General features: G+C 43.0%; 1 protein-coding gene across 5 annotated transcripts in view; it reads left to right on the top strand.

The window, feature by feature from the left end:
* The window catches only part of LNX1 (ligand of numb-protein X 1), a 77598-nt gene that overhangs the window by 21552 nt on the left and 34276 nt on the right, over nt 1-21770 (top strand). The gene's annotated exons all lie outside the window — the stretch shown is intronic.

Here is a 21770-nt window from a genome sequence, read left to right as displayed (position 1 = left end):
ATAGTATCTTTTAGAGGGTTGCTTTCAATTCAGCTAATCCCCTCAAGGCTCCTCAGGTTCGAAGTCAGAGCAATACTGCATTTACAGAAATGGCCAGAGCAACATCTAACTACAGACCATAGAAAATCCTCCCACACATGGCGGCTTGGCAAAGCCCAGTGGGGAAACGTGGATCTGGCTTCAAGCCTGCTCTTGAGAAGTTAGGGAGGGCAGGGCACTTTGCTCAGCTGGGCTGTGCATGTTGCGTGCAATATTTGGAGCAAAAATGGTAAGGATGGAGCTCCTCATGCTTGTGTGTTAGTCCTTTGTGAAAGCCACGTGCTGCCCTCCTTTCTCAACACAGATCTCAACGCGTGTGGAAATCTGTGCCAGAGCTAAGCTGTGAGGTTAATTAAAGCTGAAAGTGTTGGTAAGGAATGCTGAAAGTGAATGGAAAGATTCTTGAATGAAAATGTAAATGAAATGTCTGCAATATCTGCATTAAACAGACAGGACAAAGCACATTCAGATGAAATGTGAAGAGTCCTTTCCAGTAGATCTGGCTGCCTCTGAGGAAAAGGGGGCAAAACCTGCTGTTCTTAAAAGTACGGAAGAAACTGTAATCCAGACTCATGGCATTGAGGCACCCAATATGAATTTGTCTAGATATATCAGCTGCTGTATTCAGGAGTATTTGATACAGACTATGCTGCTGGCATAGGAGAAAAAGCGGTTGCTTCCACTGACCATGACTACTTGGGTCCAAAGGCAATCTCCAGGAACCAAACCTCCTTTGCAAGCTTTAAGAATTGGTTGATTACGCCTGAGAAGTTTGTGTGCAATGGAAGTTGGCCTTCCAGCAATGCTTTGAGAAAGGTCGTGCTTTATTCCTTACGCACGTGCATGAAGCTCACCTTTCTTCCTTCGCAGCCACCTACATACACTTGAGATGAGAATTAGACCTTGCACTCTGCTGGCATGTTTTCTTACAGCTGGAGCCTTCTCACACCTCTGGAAAAGCCTGATGCTGGCCAATGTCAGTCCCAACAAATGAGCTTCATTGCCAAAAATAAAACCTGTGCCAGCCGATAAAGTGAAATGATGCCAAAGTGAAAACACAGTGCAATAATTATCGTTGGCAGAAAGGTTTCTTTTCATGAATGAATTATGCCTCAGTTATGTCTGAATTTTGTGTAGGCTGCTTGAAAGAAGTGTGCTTACACTCCTTGCCTATGTAACAGGAGCACAAATGGGGCAAACCTTATCCCTCTCTGAAGCTGGCTAGGAGCAGACATACCGCTTTCGGATGGGGCCAGAACAGGGAAAGCACTGGAGCAGGAAGGGACAGGACGAAGGGAGTTGCAAAAGGTCGGTGGTTGCACACAGGCAGCAGACACTCGTTTCTCTTCTGTCATTAAGCCACCCTGGCCGTATGCTGCAAGTTTGGCCGACCTCCGCATCTCTCTGACAATTAACCTAGTTTAGCACTGGCACTGGCAGCATGACAAGGATATTTTTCCTTGAGCTATTTCTCTGACAAATCTGGCAGAACTGGGCTGCCCTGTAACGCAAGGATAAATGCCACTCTTGCAGAGCTCTAGTGCCCATTGTAGATTAACTCCTGCTCTGAAAACTGGTTCAGGGATCAGCTACAGCACAGCAGGGAAGCAGACTTGTAGGTTTGAGGGTCTTGTCTTGTTTTTATTTATTTTTATTTTTAATATTCTTGACCTTTGGGGGAAATCTGCCTTCAAGGTTCCAGTCAACAGAGAAGCCTTTTGTGACCATCTCCATGACCAGAGCCATTGTTTAGGAACTAGAATGGATTTTCTGCATCTTGGCATGTGACTGCGTGTCCAGACTGCCCCCCTTGAACACTGTAGTGACCAGGTGGATGAGGATGCCAGCTACACAGGACACAGAAACAGGTTTTATACTGACATCACTGACAATGCTGGACTAACAGCACAGACTGTAGGTGTCAGCATCGATGGCTGCTTGGGGCTTCATATTTTAAAAGGAGGGCCCAGCCTTTTCCCTCTGTGTTGGACTGGTACCTCAGGAGAGGTATCTCTTAGTTGTTTCATATCATGACTAAAACCCCACTGTCACTTAGGTGTTTCATATCATGACTAAAACCCCACTGTCACTGAAGGATTCCTGGCTTGGAGCTGAATCCTCTTTGGGGATTAAGAATGTGAATTTCATTTTACATCACCCCTAGGCCTTGGCAAAGTTGCAGTTGACAAAGACTGAATATATCCAGTGAATCCTTGGACTATCTCTACAATATGTTTTATGCATTCATATGATTTATTAATTGACAACAGATTCTGAATATAGATTGAAGCAAGTTCAGGAGCAACCTAGTGAAATGACTGGAGATTACAACAGATGGTGTACAAATTTTGCACACATACACCCAAAAAAAAAAAAAAAAAAAAAAAAAAAAAGTGGATTGTCTGTAACTTCTACATATTTTACAATATATCCTCCCAATATGAAGTTAAAGAGGCTGACTGTTACAGTGAGGAGGTCAAGCTGTATTTCCAGGAAATTCTTTTCTCCTTTCTTCTGAATTTCTGTTGGCAGCACTATCAAACTTTATCGATAAAGTCTTGCATTTCTCAGCACTCTAGACAAGCAAACAGATTTGTGAAGATCACACATAACAATTACCATATCTGCCCTGGTTTTCATTCTCTCTTCTTCCGGTTAAGATCCTGGACACTTGGGTGATGAGGAAATAATCACCATTGACTCCTCTAATCCTGAGGAGTTGTCCTGCTCCATGACACTGCTGTGATACATGGAGACAAGTTAAGACAAGAAATTTGCAGTTGCTGGAGCCGTGTAGATTTTTTAGTCACTCTTTCTCACTTTTATTTGTATTTACTCACTGATTATTATCTACCTAGATAATGTAAAGTAAACGAATAAAAATGTCTTTAGTGGTATAAATTTCAGGTACAAAATTAAATCATCATGTATTGCTGTAGGATTTTTCCTCTTTTGCTCTATTCAAATCACGTTGTCAGGAAACAAGCATTTTAGGCCAGAAAGTCATTTTATGTGCACGTATTGGGAAACTTACACCTCTCCATATATTGCGCATTGCAGTCCTATCATTCACTAGACAGTGTGTAATATATTCTTAATGTAGAATTTCAATAATTTAGTAACCTCTTAAATAGAGAAAGAAGGGAGTATGACCTGCTCTGAGGATCATATTTTCCTGTCTCCTCTGCAGACCTTAGAGAACTGATAAGATTAGTAGACTGATGGCCTTGTTATGGTTAGTGTTTTATTAAGAACAGCCAGTACTAATTTTGAAAGCATAATTAAGGGTATTTTCTTTTCTTCTCTCTTACACGATAAGCATTACTCTTACATATTATTCTTAACATTCAGCTAGCCCTGATGAAGTCCTGCTGTTCTTTTACCTTCCTTCCCATGTGAAACAACCAATAGAGTGGTTTCAAAGGGCATCCGTGGAGGCCTCCTCTCTTGTAGATTTTATAACTCAGTAGTACAAAAGGCCAGAAAACGTCCCACGTGGAGCAGGCTTTTATGGAGAGGAGATGGGCATGATTAACCAAATGTGTTCTGGAAGACCACTGGAAGCAGAGAATACTCTGTACTGCTGTTACTAAATGAGGATGTGTAGGTTGATATGGATGAGCAAGGCTGTTTCGCTCGATATGTACGAGCATCTCCTGCCAAGAGACTGAATTACAGTCAGAAGTAAGTGCTCTCTATGAGGAGCCAGTGTTGCAACACTGTTCTTCACCAAACAGGTTTTGCAGTGGGAGCATGCATCCCAAGAGGTGGTCATGACTTGCCTCGCCAGCTCTCAGATGATCCAGGCCACAGGTTCTAGCTGAAGATTTGGCACATCTCTCCTGGTTTGTCTGTACATCAGGAAGATGACACTGCAGGAGAAAGGGTGAATACAAATTCTGTCCCAAATAAAGTGTGTAAGTACTGGTGCTTTTGTCACTGGGATTTGTTGCAGGGGTGAGCAAGGTTGAAAGCACCTGGTGATGTTACTTTGCCCCAGTCCAGACCATAATGGAAGTATTTATACCAGTAATATTAGCTGAGTCAATATAGAAATGCTGAGGAGATCCTAGTGCTGGCTACTGCAAACCATGCTATCCAAGTGACCCTTGGGCCCTGGCACAGGACTGGCAGAGGCTGCTCATCCTGCACATCCTCCAGTGCTAGGGACGTGCTCTTTTCTCCACACCTACTTTGTATTATGAGTCAAAGGCATGGTCACACAAATGTGCTTTCCTCAGTGTTGTGTCTGTGACCTTTTCTTGGTGCCCATTTTAAAAAGTCCCACATTTGCATTTTGCATATCTTGATGAATTTTAGTGGACTGAGTGTGCACCATTTCTAGCAAGCCTCCTGCTTCCAGTTTCTTCCCTCAGAGGGGATTGAATTCCAGCACATTCTTGTTTTATCCTTCCAAGACATGAGTGTAATGAAGTTGGACAGTAATGGTTGCTGTATTTCACTTTTTTTCTGCTCTGTCCCCAGTGGTTTAAGCATCTGTAGGTTTGAAGGCACTTACAGTCATGGTCTTTGAGTTCAAAATAAATCAGAAGAGAACAGACCAAAACAGGACAGAGCATTTAATAAGATATATAGTATACATATAAACTTGCACTTAATATGTTGAGCTGACAAAGCAAATAAATGCAAAGTTTTGCAGACTTGCCTTTTTTGTAATCTAGGCTTGAATAATAGTAACATGACCCAAGTGAGCAAAAGAAATTTATAATGGGAGGCCAAGAACAAGTAACCGTCTTCTACAACTAATGAACTGTAATCCATACCAGAGATTTCCAAAATGCATTTGTTCCTCTTCCACCTACCTCCCAACAGAATCAGCCTGTCTTCCTTCCTCTTTTCCTTCCCTTTCTTCAGCAGATGCTTACTTATATCCCTGATACTTTTGCTAACTCAGCACTGGAGAGAGGGAAATAGCTGCATTCTTAGGCAGAAGATGCATTTCACAGGCTTGTGATGGTCTCCTTGCTTTCTGTTAAGGTCTGCTAATTGTTGTTCAGATCTTTCTGTGTTTCACATAGCCCCTGCTTTTCAAGTCCCCAGTAAATAGAAGTTGACACCCAATGCAAAAAATACCATAGCAATTTAGTGCCCTGTGGTGCTTTACAACACCAAGAGAACTCGCAGCTGACAGCATGAAGTTTTTTTTGTCTGTGACGAGTTTGGTTTGCTTGCATGTCAGGTAAAAATAACAGTTTGATCTTAAATAGGTGTTTATCTTTTTGCAGTGTTACATAAACTCTCTTGGCACCTCCTGACAAGTGTGAATTGGCTGCTTCTGCCCTATGTATGTTTTGAGAGAAAATGTAGGTTTGCAACCCTTTATATTTGAGTCTTTCTTTTTGTTCCCTAGACATGACTTGTAACGCTTTCCAGTCTCCATCATCACCAATATCAGGCTGTCTTTTGGTTTCTTTAACCATTTTCCAGTTGGATGCTCCTGTCTATCCTAAATCTTTGTCTTTCCTTTGCTACCTCTAAATTCCTATTTCCTTTACACCTCTGCTCTTTGCCTCTCCCACAACCTAACAATGAACTGCTTGGCAGAGCAGTAACCTGGGATCAAGGTCAGCAAGGAAGCATGGTTTTAACCACTGCATCATATGATGGCAGCACCTTTCTCCTGCCTGGTGGAAGGAAGAGAAGCAGAGACTATGAGCAAGCAATTGAACTTCTTTAAAAATATAAGACTGTCTTGGACACAGGCTCTACTGTAACCACTACAATAAATAGACAGAGTCAAGGTCAAATAAGGACAGATGCTGCTTGTCCTGGATTTAACCGTGTCAGGTGAATAGAGGTCACCCATCCATAATCTCAAAGTCACTTGAATTTGACATGTTCAGGGTATCAGTCCATGGATAGAAAGTTCTTCCTGGGCTGCCCAAGCCCTGTCCTCCTCATTGTGGTGATGGTGAGGCCCTATCTGCTCCATTCTGTCACCTCCAGTCTCCTGATGCCTGTGAAGGAGCTATTCTCTTGAGGGCGCTGTCTTGTTCAAAGAGAGTAAGAAGAAAAGGGAAAGAGAGAAATGGGCTGATTGGACCTGCCAAGGACTTGTGTGGCCAACTACAATGGTGCTGAGCATGCTGAGCCATGTGTCTTCTGTCTCCTCACACTATTTCAACACTGCAAAACTCTGAGCTGGTTATGCTTCTTATTTTAAATTTATGGATTAATGTATGAGTAAACTGTGAGTTCAGGCTGTGGAGCTTAACGTCAGAAAAACATGTGGATCTGAAGGCTCAAAACAAAGAAAGCTTTATGGATTGACCAGGTTTGGTGACATACTCTTTATGTTAACTCCACTTCAACAGTTCTGGTGAACTTTAAACATTTACCTGTTAGACTAAACACAGGTTAAGCCAGGCTGTGAAATAACTCAACTGTAGGGCTGACATCTGATCAAAATCTTATCTACTGATCTTCTGCCTAGCTGAATTACCACCTGGACCGAATTCCTTAAAAGAGTTGCACACTGTCCTTCAGAAACCACTAAAAACAATGAAAATAAAGTGAGTCAAGGAAATAGGGATTGTAATATAGCCCAGTTCCTCTTACCTAGTTAATTTGTTTGATTTGAAGACCACACTTCTAATTGTTTCACTATGTGCTATTTCAGCAGTCAGGCAGAGGAAGCTATGGGAGATGGAAGAAGTGAAAAGAGCAGTACCAACATGCATGGATTAGTTCTTTACAGATATTATTCCACTGAACACTGACTTCATTGACAAATGACTCCTGACTTTCACTGGAATGAACTAGGAAGAATGAGGTTTTGTGTACACGGAGAAACATCTATTTTTTACATACCTAGGGAGATATGGAGTAGTAGAGATCCAGTTTTATATGTACATTTTTGGGGAGGAGTGGGTGGGTGGAGGAGCTTCTCACCACTCTGAGAAGTGGTGAGACACACCACACTGTTTTTAACAGAAACAACATGTTTAAAAAAACAAAACATCCCTTGAGGACCCGTGGGTGAATGAGTTGAAACAATACAAATAAAATGTCATGGGCTCCAGCTTCTGCAATCTTTATGACAAAAAGATGTCCAAAAAAAACACCCTGTGTGGGGGCTTCATCAAACCTCAGACTCCACTTTCCTGTCCCTTATGACGATGGTAGCTTCATGACAACAGATCTTACAAAATTGTGACTTTCCTCCTGTTTGTTTTTTGTTTGTTTGTTTGTTTGTTTTTTGTTTGTTCATTTGTTGTTGAAATTTATCTCCCAGGATTGGCAGACACAAACTCCATAAAGTCTCTTTTAAAGAGGATGTTTTCAGGAGAGTAGCAGGACTGACAATAAAATAGCGACCTGTGTGACCTCTGCGTGGTCAGGTCTGCAGCTAAAGCTCAAGAATGGGGGAAGGCTCCCTGTTTGTCTCCAAACTTGAGCCTGTTCCTTGTAAGAGTCATCCACATCACAACAGAAGGCTTCAAGGGGCTTAGGGTTAATGTTAAGGAGCGAGAATATGTAGCTAAAGGTTAGCAATGGAACCCAGATCCCTCTCCCCACACCAATGGCTGTACACAGAAATGGGGATGAAGCAGGAATTGTTTTTGCATCTCTGTTTCACCGTGATGTCCCAGGCAGAAGGAAGCAGAGTTCTTTTGTTGGCTGTAGGGAATTGAGATCTCAATGTTTGAGTCTTCATTCTAAAAGCTTCTGTGCATTTTGGGGTATTTGTTTGTTTATTTGCTTTTTTTTTTGACTCCTCCTTCTCTTTCTGGCAGTGCTGGAGAGTGGGATTTTTATGGCACCATATGACAGTTCTCCTTCCCTCTGTCCCCATCCTCCCACTGACTCAGGGAGCCCTGGGTACTGAGAAGGCCAGGAGGCAGCCCCAGGCCTGCCCAAGAGCCACTGTGGCTCCAACCTATCATAGCACAAAGAGCAAAAGAAGAAAAACAGAGTCTAGAAAGGGCGCTGAGGAGAGGGGAGGATAACAGCCACTTCCCTGGCGGGGGGGGGGACTGTCAGCAGCACAGCTGTTCTTTTTGGAAATGTCAGAGAGGAAGAAGAAAGTGTCGAGGGAGTTGTCACCAGCAGACAGCACAATAGGTGTCTCCAAAATAGTGCTTCGCTCTATCTAAAGTCATAGTCCTTTCTTGAAAACACTTACCAGGAAGCCCGGGTCTGACTAACTTTACAAATAATGAACTCCATTTGAGAAACAGACACGTAAATCACAAAATCACTTAGGATCCAATTTCTCTCTGATGAATGAGAGCACAGGCGTGGGTTTGTGCAGTCTGCAGCACAACCAGCAAAATGATGTCCATGGGCTCTGCAGCACCTGTGACAAAATGTGCAAAATGTGACCTCAGAGACTTCTTGAAATCCACCCAGTGAATGCCCATGTAGTGAGCCATGGCAGCTTCTTCTTTCAAGAAAATGTCATCTTCTCACTGATCCTGAACCTGCACGAGACACAGCTGGCCAAGTGAACCACCTTTCAATGACTTGGGTTCTTTTACTAAGGATGCAGACAGTAAAGTCTGCCTACTAATCAGGAGACCTCTTTTCCCCTCTTAAGTTTATCAGAGCGTTGTTGGTTAAATTATACTTTAAACATGCTAATTAACAGAGAACAAGTTATCAAAGGAAAAAACAATAGATCTGTTTGTCCCCCAGTAGCAAAATGATCTCTTGACTCACTTCCCTGTGCTACTTATGACCATGAGCATGAATCTCTGTGCCTCAATGTGTCTGATTCTTTGTGGCTTGTAGAATGGGCAGACCTGAAAACAAGCCGTAATTGTACTGATACCATGATCGTACACAACTGCTGTCTAGTGTGAAGATAAGAGCCCTGGATGCAGAGCCTGCAGTTACAGGGTGTGCAGGGACATATGAAAATGAACATCTAAAATGGGCACTGAGAGGTCCAACAGTTTCTACTTGCTGTCCAGAAAATGGGGGCAGGGAAGAAAAGACAGAGGTTCTCCTGAAGAGATGCTCTGATCACTCAAGGAAGTTGATCAATAATGAAGCCCATAAGTTGAAGCTGATCCATAAAAAAGTGACCGTGCTGCTCTTACTCTAGGGCAGCTTCTCTGGTGAATGCTCTTATTTCAAAAGAGGGATATCTCCAGGGAAGCTATTCTGGGATGTGTGTTTCTACACATATAATTTACATAGTGTGGCTAAGGTATTGTTCCACAACCACTACAGCAATCATGTATTTCCCTCCTGCAGACAACCCCTTAGTAAGCAGCACCATCTCTGGAGGCCGATGTGGTTGACCTCCGTGGAACCACTTATGTTCAGTTTTGGAAGGTCTCCTTAAAGCCCATATCAAAGTACTCAGCAAACCCTCCTGCAGGATGCTGTGACATCTTTAAGCATCTTTTAAGGAAATAGGAAAATAATTAACTGTGAGGCTGTTGTTTTGTTTACAGTCACTAAATTGTTAGGTATTTCTTTCCCTGTTTTCCTCCTCCTCCTTTTCCCTGCATATTGTACCCTTATAAACACACAGTGCTGAGTGCTGAGCACCTGGCTTTGTGATTCCAGGCACAGCCTGTGTTTCACAGACATTTAAGGAGTTCTTCAGCTTTCAGATGGTACAACCTGCTGACGATCAGTAAACCTCCAAATACTGGTCCGAGTCACTGCAAACAATAATAAAACAAAAAGCAATGTCTCAATTGCTTGTGTACACAAATGCAGTACTGATTTTGTTTAGTCTGTCTGGGTCAAAATTATTTTTTTATCCTTGATGTTCATGTCCGTGTGGGGGTGGGTATTTTGCAACCAGAGCAAATTTGATTATTGTAGCTGTAAGATTATTCTGTGTTACAAAGCTGGTCAGTTTGGCTGGATTAGCCATCTGCATTGACAGGCTGCTGGGGTAATATCTGCATGAAGTGAACACAATTCAGTTTATACATGTCTGGGTGCCAACAAGTCCGATGCCCCCAGCATGCAGCCGTCCGCCAGCAATGTAGATGTCCAGCTGGAGATCCTGGCTGTGGGTGATAGCTTGGGTCACCTTGAGTCATGACGCAGGTAGTGTGTTGCTGTGAAAACGAGCAGGCAATGAGGCACAGCACGAGTGCTCTGCTGGAGTTCAGGCTGCCAGCTCCCTTCTCCAGGACCAGGGTCACCTCAGTTGGAAGAAGACAGGCTGTGATTATCCCCCTTCGGAGCCGACAATGAACTGACATCATTTCCTATGCCACCTTGGTTTCCCTTCAGGGGGGCCGTCATCACGGCTAACAAGACCCAAGTCTCCTCGACCTGTGACGTTCACAAAATCACAGCCTGCGCTGGAACGGCCCCGGGCTCAGAGGCTGGCTGAGTCACAACCTGTCACAGAGCACTCACAGCTTGCATCCACTTCAAGGCAGCCTCTCGCATCGCAGCCCAGGCCCTTCTAGTAGGGGCAGCAAGGTCAAGCCGGTTGTGCCCTCTCTTAGGACAGCAGGGGCAAGGCCACCATCCTGGATTGCCCAGGGGAGCATGACTGCAGCTCGTGCTCAAGGTTCAGCTCTCCAAACCTACTGCCCAGGTGTACCCACGATGTTCTAGGTGGTCAGCTGCAGCCATCAGGCTTATATTTTAATTTTCAAAGCAAAAATAGTTGATAAGGCTTGAATATTGGAATGCATGTCTGCAGCAGCATAAAGGGAAAAAGGAAAAAGCAGCTTTCTAAAGAAAATTTTGTGATTTTAATTCTATTTCCTGTATTTTAACAGAATGAGTAGATAAGTTAGCATGTTTTATAAGGGACAGCATGAAATGACAGCCTCTTAACATGAACATTTCTTAAAATAATTGAATAATAATAATAAAAAGAAAAGGAGTGAAAACCTTCTTTGTTATCTAAACTATGCAAAAATAACATGCCATCTGAGAGAGCAGAAATGACAAGGAAAACCCGAAGAAACCTGTGGTACCTCCAAGCTAATGAATACTGATAAGCAGCCTTATCAGCTTGGGCTAAAAGTAAGATACAGTGCAAAAGTGATTTTCTCCTTATTTTACTTGTCCTGGGCAGGGAAATCCATTTTGTGTTGTTGGCAGTATGGTACCCACTTACGAAGGCACCTTCTCTCATTAAGGGAGTCCAGGGCTGGATCCCTGCTTCTACCATAGTTTACGCATTATCTTCGTTGATTCACCAGTTTCACCTTGATGGTCTAAGAAAACAAGACAGATTTTTGTGGAGACATTCTCAGCCTGTGTTTTTATGCTTCAAGGGTCACTGCTTCAACTTCAGACCAAAGAAAGGCTCTTATGCCTGGGTAGTACTGTCAGTTTTTCCCCCAGATACTGGCAGGACTAACAGAGAACAGTGCCTTTTCTTGTAAACCTCTCCCAGCTTCAACCAAAAAAGCCACAGCAGCCTTTGAAGCAGGATTTCCCCTCCCCAGGCACCTGTTTTCCATTTGGTGATAGCGTCAGGCTCCTTCTTGCTCAATCCACCTCTGTGAATCCATCCTCCTTGCTGCACCTGGGCTGGGTTTCAAGAGGAGGAGCAGACACCAGGCTTACCCAAACCCATGTTTTAGTGTTGAAAACACTCCCAAAAAGTGAGGAGTGAGCTCTCTCAGCCTCCCTTGCCAAGCAGAGGCTAACAGTAGTCCCTAAACAACAGGAGGGAAACTGCATCACTACATCATCGCATGGCTTCCTCATTAGTGAGTACAGCACTGCCTGTGCGTGTGGAAAGAAGACTGAGTGGAATGGGCTTTTTTCAGATTTGGCTAAAGGAATTCAAGTTTTGAGTATTTCTGATGCTTCTGTTACAAAGGGTGATTTGAGAAGAACATTTTTTCATAATTTTACAGCGCCATATAGTGAGCATTTCCTACCATGTGAGCTTTCAGAGGATTGTAAACAACATTCCAGCCATACTTGTACTGTGGCTGGATGTAGACTTTCTGGAGTCTTTAAATGCTTTTACAATGTGTGTTTACTGTCATAGAAGGGCGAAGTATCTCACTGAAACATCTCAACATCTCGTATTCACCTCAGTGAAACCATAAAGCCACAAGCAGAAAGGACTTTTGCATGCCCATTGGGTTTGGGAATTTTTGTTCTGAAAACCGGCTCCTAACTTCCCTTGGGTCCATCTTCTTCCAGCCCTACTTGCAAAGGGGAGGGCTGTGGAGGCAGGGCGAGCAGAAGTCAGGATGATGATTCTGTAGAATGAGATAAGCAAAATGTACTGCTGGCTATGTTATACTCACAGAAACTTCATGTAACAAGATATTCAGTCAACAGTGTGACTTGTGTACTTCTTATGCCACTGTCAAAACCTGTTTTGATTTAAATCCTGCTACCTGAGTTGCGATACAACAGGAAATGCTTTCCCCACCCCAAAAAGGAGACTGTGTTTTTTTAGGATTTTATGTAAAGTGATTCACGAGTCACGTGCAGTTCACTTCTTACAGGACTGACTCAAAGTCCTTACTGAATATCAGATAGTGAATTTGACAAGAGGGGAAAACTTTTTTAAAAAGGAAAACATTTGTGACATCTTATGACACATCTTATGACGGTGAAGATGTTTGTTCAGCACTCAGATGGGCACCTGACAGGGATCTCTGTGTTCTTTCTACTTCTGAGAAGGCACGTCAAGACCTCTTTTTTCTGGCCTTCCCCAAGAAGAAGCAAATTTCAGAGAACAATTTTTGCCAAGATGTGTTAGTGATGTAATTTAGATACCCATGCTGACCTAAAAGGAACCTTATGTGATTTTTGGGTCACAGAGATGCAAGTGCCACCACAGACAGACCTGTGGGTCACCCTTCATAGCGTGTTCTGTCAATAAGAAGGTATAAAGGCAGCAGTCATTACTTACTGGCTACAGCCTCAGTGTTTCTTGTAATTTCAAATTCCAGTGGAGACAACACTAGTAAATCCAAGCCTTGGATAGAAACTACTTTGAAACTGATTGCAGTATTCACCTTTTGTTATTTTACATCTAGAATCTTATCTGCATCGCTGCTTTGTGCCAACAAAAGTCCTGCTTGCTTGTTGAGTGCATAGCAGATATTGTAATTATATATATGTATGTATGTTAAGTATGTGTAAATGCAAAATGTCTGTCTGGGAGGCACTTCAGTCTGTATCTGAAAGAATCAAGCTACACTGATTCTGTTGTTCCCATAGTGTCAATCCTATTAAAGAACCAAAATCCCTGGTCCCATTGCGAGCATATTTTTCTCACTGCATCATAAACTTTTTATAGTATAGGTGGGGATAATAGGAGGTGAAGACAATGCGGAGATGCTAAGTTCCGGGAGACTAGTTATACCTGTTGAATATAATCCAGTGATCAAAACACTGAATAAACATGAAAAACACATGAATCAACAGAACTGGTGTTTATTCTTGGCATTAATTATATGGGTGTCCATATAGTTTGAAAAACACAATGTAGAGGATTGTATTAAGAGCATTGCAGTGCCTTAAGAATCTCTTTGTCTTTACACTTGTAATTTTTACCTCAGATAACTTGATTTCAGAAGCATTAGCATTTCTTTTGAAACTTTGTACAAATATTCTGATTTCTTCAGGCTCAATTTTCTAAATCAGGTAGCTATTCGATGATCCTTCTGCATTCTCATTGTGTATCATTTTGATTTCCTACTGTAAAAAGACTTTACTTTATTAGTACAAGGCAAAATCAGTGGTCAGGATCTCCTGCAGAATACCAGTGCTGCTCTTTGAGCAGCCTTGGGTCAGACACGAAGCTGACTGCTGCTGATGGCAAGAGTTATGTTGCTTTCCACATACCCAGCTAACACCCCTTGTGTGAGATTGCTTCCTCATGTGCGCCGTCTGTAGGTAAAAGAAGGTACAGGTATTGGTAGGCAATTAAGTTTTCCATAAGTATATCTCTTGGGATTGTTTTCAGTTTATATTTTGTCACTTCCTTTTGATGCAATGTTCCATTTTACCCTTCTTTAAGAGTAGCAGAAGGCTGAGGTTTCTGAAGAGTTTTGCATAGAGAACAGTGCAATTCTACAAGGTGATGAAAGCACCTGATAAAGTTTTAATCGAGCTCCTTCAGCTTTGCTGAAGTCAAGAAGTTCTAGGAACTTTAGGATTTTTGTATACCCCTTGAACAGGATTAATGATGTGTTGTAAGCTGTTGAATGCTAAAAGCACTAGAAGCCATTGGCAAGGTTTCCAGGCTCTCACTGTCTCAAAAAAAAAAAAAATGCTGTTTCCATTATGCTGTGTCTTATTTTCCCTTTCATTTTGCTCTGAATGTCCCACCCATGTACTCATAGGTTCCTTACTGTGCTGGTACCAGAGCACCTGCAAGGAGCTATAGGTTATGTGCCACTCTTCTGTTTCCCTGGTTTGTATCAACTGGTGTAAGCAGCATGCATAAAATATGTTTAATATTGTTGGATTACTCTTGGAGAACTTCGGTATTTAATTGAGGAAGTTCATTGTAAATAAATACTGCAGTTGTTTTGCATCACATAAGACCACTGCGGTTCTGTGCTGCTGGCCAGAATCTTCCCTGTGACCAAAAAATGTTTGTTTACTGTATTCTAGGAGCAAATAATAACTAATAGGCTGACTGCTGTCTTTCACAATGCTTAATTCCTCATTTTTTATTGTTCACGGTCTACTTCTGTTCTACCTTTAAAAGCAGCACAGGAGCTATAGCAGTGCCTGGGCTGTATACCAAGCAGGCTGCTGATGCTCGTGTGCTCACAGAGCACTCCTGGCTTGGGCATGGGTGGGGAAGGGGCAACAGAAGGCTAAGGCCCAAATTAAATTGTAAATATTAGCTTCTCCAAAGTAGCAGTTGTGTTAGGCAAGACGCACGAGCTGCACTAATCCCTGAAAGAAGCCAGCATTTCCAGCCCGTGTGCTGACTTGCCCATCTAAGCTGTTGCTAGCAGTTTACAGCTCCATTTCCCGATGTGTAACACGGCTGCAATTTACTGAAATGGCTTAAGACTGGAATTTGAAACGGTGCTTGAGTCTTGAAGAGAAATCAGGATGGTTGTAGTTTCAAAATCATCAGCGACAGAGTAATGGCCTGGGAGAGGTGTCAGGGGAGGGAGAGAACATAATCCGGACCAGTGATTTGTACACAGCCCCAACAACAACAGGGATCATTGCACAACTATCCCAGCCACGATTTGTGCCCACAACTGCAGACAACTTGTCTTGTTTACCTATTCCTTCCAATTCCCCGTTCCCATGACAGGGGTTAGTGGGCCTTCCTACATATTTCATAATAGAAGCTAATGCTGGTGGTTGAAATGCAATTTTTGGCTTTTTAAAGAAAAGGAGGGGGGGGTGAAATAAGCTTAAACATGACCACATGTTACATGACACTTTGGTAGCATGTACACGAAATTCAATCTTTACAATTCATTTAAGAATAAAAATGTGTTCCAAGTTCTTTCAGCTGCCCTGAAAACTAGTAGGAAATCTGGAGGCCCTTCCCTCAGCGTAAACAGTCCCATTTAAAATGGGAAGCTGGTTCCTGCTGCAGAGAGCAGAGCACTTGTTTAATTTGTGTCTGGCTTTGGCTGTCTGTTCCCTGTGTAGCTTTGGGAACTGTGGGAATTGAACTCTCATCTCGTCTTCCATTCTTCATCAATGCAAGACGTGTTAAGGGGATTGTACCAAAACCTCTAGCCTTCCTGGCTCCTCATCTTCAGCAACCATAGGAACGGGAGCACATCCTTGTAGCTGATGACAAACATAGGCATTATAAACAACGCTCAGTATGTGTTTTCTTCATGCTCTCAGAAAAGCTTTTTATTAATCTGTGGGAACTATAGGTAAAGAGTCATTTTTCTCATGGTACACCCAGATTCATACAGAGTAGCTGACATGGAAGAGTAAATATACAGCGATGCCTGCACACGTTCCTTATATAATATACGAATATATTTTGTTTGACAGCATCATAGTGCAAGAGCATTGTGAAAATGACAGCCCTTCCCTGGGGTCAGATCTTTACGGATAGGACACAGCACAACATTAGGCTTCACTAGTAAGGTAGTGGCAGAGTTTGTTCAATTATGATGGCTCCATTAAAACAAAAAGCAGCAAAAAACACTAGGAAACTGTAACAGGGATACATGATGTTAAACTGAAATAATAGATATTTGAAAGGTTTTTCCTTTCTTGTGGGAAAGTAGTTAAGCTAAATAGCTTTAGCTTAAAGAAATAAATGTTATGAGAATCTTTATAAATATTTATAGAGTAGTAATGCAGAAATATAGAACCACTAAATCTGCTATGTGTTTATATTCTAGCAAAGGTCTCTGGCTGACAATAGAAAGGGAATAATATGAGAACATCTCTCTGACAGCCAGACAGAGAAGCCATTTTTCTCATATGAGCCTCTATCATGGTTACCACCATGCTGACATGGAGAATAGCTGTGTTTATGGAAGCGGAGGATTGAATAGCTCATCCTCAACCTGCTGGAGGCTATGGGGATCTAGTCACTAATACATGCCTCCTTCCCAGCCAGCCCTGATTGCCCTGCAAGTGCCCCAGGTGTCGGGAATTGGTCTGTGAAAGGCTTTTGTTTATATGGTCATTGGCTTGTTGAAGTGAAAGAGCAATAGTAATCGGGACAATTTAAGTTAGGTGGAAAATGAGCACTTTTTCCCCAAACAAATGGCAAGCCTCTGGCACTGCGGTACAGGAGGCCATCAGAGAGCACAACCAAGTGCACAAGTGCCAGGGCAGAGCTCATAGCACTGCAGTGGTGAGCATCTGGAAATGTTGCTGGCATTATTATGCAATTCAGGTGCAGCTGCAGGAAACAGTCTGTATCTAGTTATGTGTTTAGAAAAATTTTTTGCAGCCTTACTTTCAGTGAGTATTGGTTGGAAATAGTAACCCAGGAGTTTAAGCATGATTTTTTAGACTGCTCTTCCTCTTCTTTATAACTATTGAGGAAGGTTTAGTGTAGGCAGGACCTTCCTGGACATAGCTGGTGGTCACACTAGCCCAAGGAATGCTCCTGACATGAAAAAATCCTTTATAAAAGGTGGAAAAGACAGCAAAATCAAATCCATTAAAATAAAATTAATGTACTTATTTACAAAGCTTTTTTCATATGCAGAGTTCACACAGTGGTTAATCTCTGCAAGAATGCAGAAATACCAAGGAAAAAGGGTTGTTTCACCACACTGTACTGCTAATCCCTTATTTCTAAGAGTGATTTTTATATATAGAAAGAAGAGGAATTTGGTATTCAGGACTGGGATTCACAAGAGACAGATTTCTGAGCAGGGATGATACAGCATCATTGGGTGCAAGGAGCAGCAGGGTTTTAGTCATCTTCCCATTGAAGATATTGATGGCTTCTTAGGCACTGATTTAATTGATCTGGAAAGGAGATTGTACGTTTGTCTTTTAGCTTAGGTTCATTTGTAACTCTGGATTTGGCTGGAGTTTAGGTGCCTCGCTCCTCTTTCATTTTTGGTTCCAGTTCCTGGTGTACTGTTGGCACCAGAAGACTTGCCATGAGCTCTGCCTGCGAACTGACCGAGTCAGCTCGCTCACTTAGGCTGGAGTTTTAGAAGGTTTTAGAGTTTGGGCATCTGACCCAAAATCCATACAATTGATGTTCGGGTTACGTTTGGACTGCAGTCACTGCTGGTACACACACTGCACAGCTGGCCCCTGTGGGGCAGGAGCTGCCAGCTCCTCTTTTCCCAGCAAAAGCAGGAGCTTCTGGTGTTGCGGGGTCTCACAAGCGAGACCATCAGCACCAGGTTATCCAAGATGCTCCTTGCTGGTGGCCCTCAGTGTCCCCATCGGTCCTTCCAGCAGATCGGTTCAGGGTACAGGGCTGTGTGATGCAGTCGGGGTGTGATGCACACTGTTGGTACTTCTGGTCCAGGGTTGTGTCAAGCCCAACTTACACAAGGACAAGACCGCTTGCTGAGAGGGCATAGCTGAAACATGCTTGTCTGCCCTAATCAGGGCTTAGCTTCGGATCAGCGATGACAGCCCATTATGCAGTATTTTCTTCTGCTGGGCAATTGTGAGTGCTTTGTATACATTATTCTTAATTGCACTCAGACAATGTGTCTGCCTCTGCTGCGCTAAAACAAAACAGTACCAAAATACGAGCGGGCTGGAAGCGAGGTCAGGCGAGCACAGCGGGAGCTGGGCAAGGAGCGCTACTGCTCGCTTCGCCTGTGCCAGAGCTGGCCCTTCAGCGCTGGCTGGCTTCCCAATATGCTCCCCAGAGCCACTGCCTTTCCCTGCCTGGGCAGTCAGGTGTGAGCTGGGGCAGCCTGAGAAGAGACACAGACAGAAAACAGCACATTTGTAAAATAGAAAATATGTTATAATTACATATATTTTTTCCCCTGTTATTTTAATTCATTTATATCACTAGAAGTGAAAAATCGACACAGTTCTCCTTGTTTATGTTTTGCCTTTACGTTTTGCTCCCATGTCAGCCCGGGTAATGGAAATCCTTGTGGTCAGCTTCACTTTCAAGCCCTCCCTGCTCCGCTGTATGAGTTGGGGACGCTGCGAGGGAAAGGCGTCTTTGTTTTGAAGCCACTGCTTTCATTTGAATTTGCAAATAACGTGGAAACTTTTCTGTTGGCTGTGAGTTTAACTGAAGTTTGTTTTTACAAGCACTAGGACCAAGTTAAAGCAGACGTGGTTTTGGATCCCTTCGCTCCAGCACTTGGGATGTGCTAGCACTGGAGATGGGATCTCAAGCCCCCCCCCCCGCATGCAGAGCAGGGCACGGGCACGGCAACGCTGCTGCCTGCCTTGGAGCTGGACAGGTCTGCAGCTTGGGTGAAGGTTCAGCAGCCACCATGGCCTTCCAAGAAAGCTCACGTGAGGTTTTGTGGATTTAGGACCAGAAGGGAGCTATTATGCTGAAGCTGGTTTGGCCTGGGTTTTATTGGAGGTCATGAACAGAGGATGAGTGGAGTCATGGCTCCACTCCCCCTGGAATTTGCTGCCGCAGCAGGGGAGAACAAGTCCTTCCCCGTGCAGAGGACAACCATCGTGCAGCCAAGATTTCATACAGCGTGCTGCTGCTTGAAAAAAAAGGTCATGAAAACAGGATAATAAATAAATAAATGAAATTCTGAATTTCCCGTGCACACCTAGCGATGCTACTTCAGAGGTATAAGCTGTGCAACACACATTTTTCATGTCTGTTTTTATCTCTCGCTTTTGGGCTTCAATTCGTTTTGATATCATATGGCTGCATGGAATTACTCTCTGTCCAGAACAACTGAGAAGCAACATAAATCTGCAGTTCACCTTGGCCACCAGACAGCATTGGGTTCACTTTACGACTGGCCCATGTTAATCAGGTATCCTGCTTGGATTTCCATCCCTCTCTTCCAGCTGTAAATCAGGCAGCTGATTAATAATCATAGCGAGGGAGATAATTAGTACTGGCATGTAGCTGTTTTATGGATCTCTCTTTTCTGGGAGCCAAAGCCAACCATATGGAAAAATGTAGCTGAGACACTATAAATATGATTCCACTTAGACAGTTGTCTCTTTCTGTTTTTTGTTATCACAGCAGTGTCAGCACAGGGAAAACAATGAAAGTGAAGAGATGCTGTTGCAGATTTTATTACAAGTTCGAGGAGTTTTTTCATTCTTCAAGGACACAGTGTTAATCTGAAGAAAGAGGGCTTGCTTTGTGCTCATTTATGCTGCCACAATTACTTAAGAAATAGATTCAGTGCTCATGCTTGAAGTGCTTAGGTTCTCTTTTAACTATTTCTGACAGAATTAGAAAGATATGCTGTGTGCTTTGTGCCGTGATAAGTTGTCTTCTCCAATAAGCCACATCTTAAACTTTGTCAGCTCTCTCTGCATTCAGTCTTCTGCTCCTTGCATTTGGACTGCTGCTGTTAACTGTAGTGTAGTCAGCAGCAGCAAGAAAGGATTTCACAGAAAGTGAAGGCTTCAGCAGCACCATGTAGATGGACGCCAGCAGCAGCCGAATCCATGCAGGTGGAAATCTTTGCACAGAGCCCCTTCTGATTTTCAAGCTAATCTTCATGCAACCCAACAACAACATCAAAAGATCTGCCTTTGGGGACCCATTCAGTGGGATGGTACCCTAACATAGTCCACTAAAAATTTACTGGTGAAGAAAATAAACAGGGAATAGGAATATCTCTTACTTCATTCTGAATCTTTGCAGGATCTCTGTAAGGCAAAGTCTGTTTCTGAAGAACAGCAAACAATTCACCCCAAAGCCATGTTCCCGTGTTTGTTTTGTTGTTGTAGCTTTTTAGACTGCTTTTTTAACTTTGTGTTCTTGTTGAGTGTTCCTGAGACTGGATTACCTAATGTGATCCCACCACAAGTACTCTGACTGACATTCCCAAAATATTGTACTGGAGAAGTCTAGGTAGGCTGCAGGCTGGGGAAGCCTTTGTGGTACTGCTGCCTATGAAATGAGAGACCATCTTGCCTGTCCTTTTGGGTGTGGGATGCTGATGGTACATGCAGCTTGATAGAGCTCAAGGAAGTGAGGAAGTCAGACCTTTTTTTATAGAAGAAGGAATAGGAAAATGCCTGCTGCAGTGGAGGCAGGAGAGCTCCTCCCTTCCTTTTTGCATTATTCTTGCAGCCTTGCCTTAGAATAGGTAGCCCAAGTGTTTTCTTGTTGGTCTTTTGAAATAGTTGAGAAACCTTCTCTTCCACAAAAGAATATTTTCTTTTGAGATGTATCTTTTTGCTTGTGAAAGGGTTTAGAAATAATTTCTGTTTCTGCCATTCCCATCCAAAGCTTAAAGCGTGTATACAATTCATACAGCTGCATCAGTGTGATGCAACATGTTTTTGTTTTTGTTTTTTCCTTTTTAAGAGGGAATTTGCCAAAAGTGGTATGAGGTAAGTGATGGTAAATTATAATTTAGTGCTAAAAAAGTTTTTAATTAAATCCTCTCTTAAAAAGCCAATATTGTAAGAGAAATGAAACCGCTGATCCAAAGCTGACATAGAGAGCTCTGTGACTCGTCCTCGTCTCATCTTTCTGTCCCAGGAACCGCTTCCATAAATCATTTCTCTCCCAAGGCCTCTGCTCAGCATACTACTCTTTTTTCTGACACTTAACCCACTAGCGCTGTGTACTGTATGTATTATGCATTGCCTTTTGTGCATGCCATATATTACGAAGAGCTTTCAGTCCCCAAGGGTTTCTGCAGCTATTTCTGTGAGTTCATCCTGCGGGGCACTTTATGAAAGTCATCAGTTCGCTTTTGCTAGGAAGAAAGGGATAATTGTAACAGCAAGTAGGCCAAGCTCATTAGATCATGATTAAAAGGCTGATTCTTTTTTAATGCGGTGAATGAGGTTCTAGTGGGTGGGCACAGGGTAGAAGTGGCACTGGAGATAAGTCACAGGTGCTGTCTCCTTGGGCCACTCTGTCTCTTCGGTATTTTACAGCTCTAATTAAGTACTGAACCATGCAGAGCACAACGACCTTTAATTTTCTTGAGGTGACTTTCCTTAGGAAGTCTTGATAAAGAAATGCCATGTGTGGTCCCATGCCTGCCATCTGGGATGATCCCAGAGCAGACAGGTGGGGTCACAAGTCAGCTGTTTCTGGGAGCACGGGCATCTCTCCACCAGAAATGGAGGATTTTGTCACTGCCAAGTCAGGATGTAGGGGCTGGATTTTAATCTTGAATTATTTTACAGCTGGCCTTGAGCTCCCCACACCAGGAAAACTGAAGGGTGGATGAAGGAGC

This window comes from Anas acuta, chromosome 4, assembly GCF_963932015.1.
Source record: "Anas acuta chromosome 4, bAnaAcu1.1, whole genome shotgun sequence".
NCBI classification, from domain to species: Eukaryota; Metazoa; Chordata; class Aves; order Anseriformes; family Anatidae; genus Anas; species Anas acuta.
This window is presented reverse-complemented; position numbering and strand designations above follow the sequence as displayed.